The sequence below is a fragment of the Dermacentor andersoni genome, chromosome 8 (genome assembly GCF_023375885.2).
Source record: "Dermacentor andersoni chromosome 8, qqDerAnde1_hic_scaffold, whole genome shotgun sequence".
NCBI classification, from domain to species: domain Eukaryota; kingdom Metazoa; phylum Arthropoda; class Arachnida; order Ixodida; family Ixodidae; genus Dermacentor; species Dermacentor andersoni.
In genome coordinates, this window is record NC_092821.1 from 129,286,368 (window position 1) to 129,292,288 (window position 5,921).

General features: G+C 43.7%; 1 long non-coding RNA gene across 1 annotated transcript; it reads right to left on the reverse strand.

The window, feature by feature from the left end:
- Nucleotides 1–335: 335 nt before the first annotated feature.
- Nucleotides 336–5,005, reverse strand: LOC126525645 (uncharacterized). The gene is made up of 2 exons (XR_011896134.1): nucleotides 4,830–5,005; nucleotides 336–2,031 (listed from the first exon to the last, which is right to left on the reverse strand). It is a non-coding gene; the product is annotated as an uncharacterized lncRNA (long non-coding RNA).
- Between the last annotated feature and the right edge of the window lie 916 nt (nucleotides 5,006–5,921).

Consider the following 5,921-nt stretch of genomic DNA (forward strand, 5'->3'; position numbering starts at 1 on the left):
TATTTGTTTATTCATCATTTATATTTTTTTATTGCAGTCTGTAAGAAAATGCCATGCAGGAATGTGAAAAGGAAGTGCGATGTGGTAGCCCTTATGTCTATTTGAAGCAGTGCTCTCAATGTAAATCAGAAGTCAGGAGGTTACTCCACCTGTCACAGCGTTCAGCTGGTCTACTTTTCTTGCAGAATAGTCTCTACAGGTTGGCAGCATGGGTGGAGCAATGAAAATTTCACCATTATTTGTCTTCCAGAACATGAGTGCCCTTTTTACTTTCCTCTTTTGTGTTATTGTGCATATGCGAAGAAAACGATGAAAAAAAATTTACCACACGGAAACACGAGAACATGCATTTTAGTCAAACGCGTGCGTTCACGTCATATCAACGACAACAAACGTATCATAAGCAAGCATGCTCAGCTTTTGTGACGGAAAACAGAACGAAAAATAGAGAAGGCGAATGGTAATGTGAGAAAATGAAAATGATGCTTGTGTCATTCTAATTGCCTACGAGACACCAGCCAACAAAGTTTGTCTCCATCTTTGTGTGTACTCCTTTGACCCGAAGACAGCTAGGGTGGACAATTCACTCCGGTTTCTCTATTCAAATACGTGTAAAGCGCATAAGTGCTCTTTTAAGCTAACCATTGAATAAAGTTAAATGAAATATGTTGAATGCTAGACAAAATGTTAAATTCTGGTGACTGTGGCAAGCACATTTATGATTTTAAACTTTGGATGTTTTACTACAGCTCCCAATAATTGGTAAATTAAAGAAAATAATGATGCAAGACATTTCCGAGTCCATAAATATGCTTCAAATATAGATCTCGCGGTTCTGTAAACTGCATTAGCTAGCGCATGTAAAGAGGACCTATTCGACTTGTGAATTTGCAGCTTACGTGAAATTGCTACGATATTTATGGGGGTCTTGCTGAAGTACTGGTCACAAATTATCTGCATACTTCAGAGCGGAGTGTAACACGTCGATTTTGTCCACTTTAAATGTATCAGTAAGTTAAGCGTACACAATTGTGACATCCTTTTTGATTGCTCAGTTACGAAGGTGTAAATTTATGAGTTTTTTTTTGTTTCAAGTTTTGTCCCTTTAACTACCACTAATAACAATTTGATGGCATAAATAAAAGATCATCTTCTCACAGTCGCTCATTTCTTTTCCTCTTAAGTGCTACAAACAGCAATAAATTTGGTGCAGTGGCTGCCAAGAAAAATATTTCCCACTTTCCCTGTATTTAGATAGGGGTCCTCTAGCTGGAGCTTCCTGTTAATTGTCCAGGTCAGATGCCAGAGGCAGCATCTCCTCGTACGTGGACAAAGTGCCCATCTCCTCGTGTGGGCTGCGGTAAAAAACTGCAATTGTTTCCGTTAACAGAGCGGTGATTGCTACATTGTGAGGTGTGTTGGCGTGTTTACGCTTCATCCTGGATTTTCACGTCATCTCGCGGTATGCGAAACGAACTTCATGGATGATTTTCGTCGTCTCTGACGACACAGCGGCTTAATAAATTAGTCTCAGTTTTCTCAAACGCTAGTCGCACGCATATAGTTAAACCACTTTCGTACACTTCCCCGGAAATCCGATTTTGCATTCAGTAAAACAACTTAATCACCGGTTATAATTTCTTTTGAAAAGGAATTAAGCCAATGAGAGACATAATGTAACAGGGTTGAATCTTTAGTATTAAGACTTGCCGAACAAGAGAATTCCTAGCTTAGAGCCAAGTTTCTGATTATTAAACGTGTTTTTGTTCATCCGCTGTTCATCACTTCCAGTCTCCATCTTCTTGTGAACTTTCATTCTTGTGAAGACTCAAGGGCACTGGTTCCTGGCGACGCAGACGCGCTGGCTATTCCTGAAGAAGCCCTCGCGACAGAAGCACGAGGAGACGCAGTCGTACGTGCAGGCTGGTCCAGTGGTAGGCTTCTGGCAGGTGGTCTCGGCGCAGCTACTGCTCTGGCACTCCTTCCATACCTCGTTGCGCCCGCACTTCTTAGGCCGGGCAAGGTCCAAATCTGCTGGCAAGAATGATCTGATGAGGCTAGAGGTCACTGATAATGCGCTGTATTTGTGTCGTCAAGCACACGTCAGGCACCACGGCCGGACATACAGAAACCATTCAAGAAACAAGCAAGAGAAAGGAGCGTACTCAATTGCGCAGTTTGGTTCTTCTTGGTAAAATGCTAGCATAGCAGCGCCCGGACACAGGGCACAGGAAAAAAGACAAGCCCTATGTCTTTGTGATCCCTCTTGCTTTTTGTGTTGCGATCTTGGGTCTACTTTTTTTTACCAAGGTAATCTCGCGTCAAGTTTTGTTTGTTTGTTTGTATCATGTGCAAAGATTTTCTAGGTTGGTTTTGGTAATACACATCAGGGAGGTGCATCAAGCAAAGAATCGTAATTGCATGGTTTCGCGGGATGAAGAGACATTGAAGAGACTGCCAGCACTCATCAACAAAATATCTTTGACGGCAGCTGTACATGTGGAAGCCACATAATATGGCCAGGTATCCACAAAATATCCATGGAGGTCTTGCGCCATGCATCAGTAACTAATGCGGAAGGTCCAAATAAAAAAAAAAAAACTCCTCTGATTCCAATGGTCCAAGATCTTGGCTCTTGTCAGCAAACTGCTGGTAAGCGTTTCTTATTGTCACTGTCGAAGGGGTGGACCTGATGATACTGCTTGTTTTTCCTGCATCAATTATTTGTTCGAAAACCAGTAGAATTCGCAGCTGACAGTGTTTCATTCAATACAATAAATTATTATTAAAATATAAGTTTTACGTGCCATAATCTGATCATGAGCTACGCCGTAGTGGGGAACTTCGGATTAATTTTGACCACCTGGAGTTAATTAATATGCATCCAATGCCCGCTTCACGGGCGTTTTTGCATTTCTCCCCCAGCGAAATGCTGCCGCCATGGTCTGGATCCAATCCTGCAGCCTTCTGCTTAGCAGCACAATGCTAAAGCCACGAAGCAACCACGGCGGGTAAATAGAATTTGAGCAGTAATCGCATGAAGAACTCTTTTAAATGGTTCAATTATCGAGTAATGCAATATCAAGAATGACGCAGTGACACCTGGCATTGTATGCTATGACATAATCTTCGGATTAGTACGGGTATCTTTGTTTATTCAACGTGCGGCGGAATCTAAGTGCATTGTCATTATAGCCTTCTGATACTCCTTTAGTGCAGCCATTGCGATAAAAAATCAATCTCGCTTGTCCTAGGAACCCGCGTTAGAGCACGTACGCGAATCTAAAGCGAGAGGTGTTTAGAATGGAATAGTCGTTATCTGGGTGTGTTTGGTGTAGCGACTTCACACGGCAAAGCGCGCAAGAACATACCCGGATGCGCACAGCACCTTGTTCTCCCGTTGCCTTATAATCCTGCGCCTCTTTTGCGCTGTTCGCATATTATGAATAATTGAAATCTGTTAGTTTTCGTGCACCCTCCGGTACTGTTTACTTTAGGACATGCGATTGCTTGTAGGATTCAAAGCAAGGGAATATCTGAACCCTTGTCTTGGTAAACCATTATCTACTTCAGGAGGATAAGCTTGATCGTTGATTTGGTACATGAACTTGAGCAGAGGAATGCAAGCGGAACGTTTCAGAAAAAAATGTTTCTACGAATCAAGTAAATTTGAACGTGCAACGCCTCCTTTTACTTTTTGAAGTATTTTTTAACATTCTGAGCCTACTAACCCCAAGTTGCTGCTACATCACCACAACCACATGGATTTTCGAAAAACGTACCTAACGGTGGGCTTCGAGCCCATGAACCTCTGCATAACAGACCGACGCTCTGCTCATTAGATCGTGTACGCGCACCCAAAAATCCCCCATAGCGCCATTTCAAGTTTTCTTTTATAACCACGCCGCCATAAACATGCGGTCGTCATTTCTTCCTTTTGGTCTTTGTCCTTGCCTTTCCTCTTTCACTGACCCTTTTCTGCAAATTTCTAGCCTTTTATCGCGTCATCGTCAAGCTATAACTTGCATAAATGACCTCATCACTTCTTGGCATGTTACACGAAGCTACACTAAAATGAAGTCTAATAAAATATGACAGTGCTTTAGCACCACACTCCACATCAACTGCAAACTCACAGGTTTTGATGAAAAGGATAAATGTCGCGAACATGCTTTGCCCGCTGGAACACGAGGTCTAAAATGCAGTTGCTCGGTCAAGACGCGTTCGCTCCATTCAGGCTCTCGACCGGGAGGCCTCTCTAAATAAATTGAAGGTGTCGACTAAGCTAACCATACAGTTCGGTTAGAGAAAATTGTGCGTGCAGACAACCTTGCCAATTTTTTAAGGCCACGCTTACCACATTTATGGAAAAATCCGCGTAAGGGGGCTCATTTGATAACTTTCAGCTGGTCGCTCTGAATACGAATACAGATCTCGTGAAACTGCAGCCTGATGTCAGAGCAGGTGTAGAAGGACGCGCTAATAGGAAGTTTTTATCGATCCAGCATGAAGCAGGCTGCGGAAATATTTCTCAGAGAATGATATATGGAGGCTTTTCAGAATGAACTTTTTGAAAACCAACAGGTATGTAAGCGAAATCTCTCCTATCCATTGAATCCAACCATCGGCACCAAATTGCCATTCTATAGGTACCTAAATGCGGCCACATGCTGCAGGTATCGCAGTAGGTTTTCTTGTCAATTTTTTTTTTTTCAAATTACACTTTCAGAAGTATCAGCGCTGCAGTCACAGTGAGAAATTGTCAAATCTCACAAAAAATATTAAACTTGACGAGTGTAGAGGAGGCGAAGATAGCATATAAACCATACCTTTCTTGCCCTCGGCAACCATCACAGCCACCATGAGGACGAAGAACACTTGAGCTGCTAACGTCTTGAACCCCATTCTCGTTCGAATACTTGCGGCTATCGTACACTCCTCAAAAACAGATTTACTCTCGACGAAACTGCCGGCGAAGGGAACTTTATATATACATCCCGGCATACGCAAGCCAATACGACAGCGATTCTTGTCAACAAGCCAATGGGGCCAAGACTTTCTGTGCAAGAGCGCAAGCTTTCACTTTTTCTGTCGTGCGCCACAAGCGATATACAAAAGCAAACGAAAGTGTGACCGCCGCTTTGGCGCTCAGGCGACGTTCCTCCTCAAGGGCAAAAGCTAAAACTCATACGCGCATCGTAACGTTCCTCGAGCGACCGATTTCTACACGTGTGCGAGATGTGTTGTCACGATTAAAAGCGGGCGCAAGGCTGGTTCTCGCCGCGTCCGGCATGATGCTGTGAATGCGAATAAGCGTTGACTTGGCCCCTTTCTTCACACGAAGTGCAGCAAGAACTGTGTCTTGCGAAGTACGCAGTTCTCAGTGCACAGTGAAACGCTGCAATGGCACCATGTCGGCCAGGATAAGCAAAGTGATTATTTATGTCGATGATAGAGACTCCTCCAGTGTTGACCACTGGCTTCGATCACAGCAACGAATGCTTATCTTGGGCACTTACCTAGCTAATGCCAGGGAAAAATGAAAGCTGCCTTGCATTCAAAACGGCAGCGTAAGCTTATTCCTGAAAAGGCGGCATCGAGCATAGCCTGTACGAGGACTGCCCAGAATGCTTTTGAAGCGGCATATACGACTAGGCTGAAGAGCGTAACTAGCAAAACGTGTGCAAGTTCAGCGAAGACAAGAACGCGTACGCTTATACCAGACCATTCTTGCGTTCTCATTTAACGTTCCGTTTCCTGTGACAATAACCGTTTCTAAAAAAAATTCTTGGGCTTACGGGGCAGAACCACAATCTGTTTATGAGGCACGCCGTAGTAGGTGACTCCGAATTAATTTTGACCACCTGAGGTCCTTCAACCTGCCCCCAATACATGGCACACCGGCGTTTTTGCACTTCGCC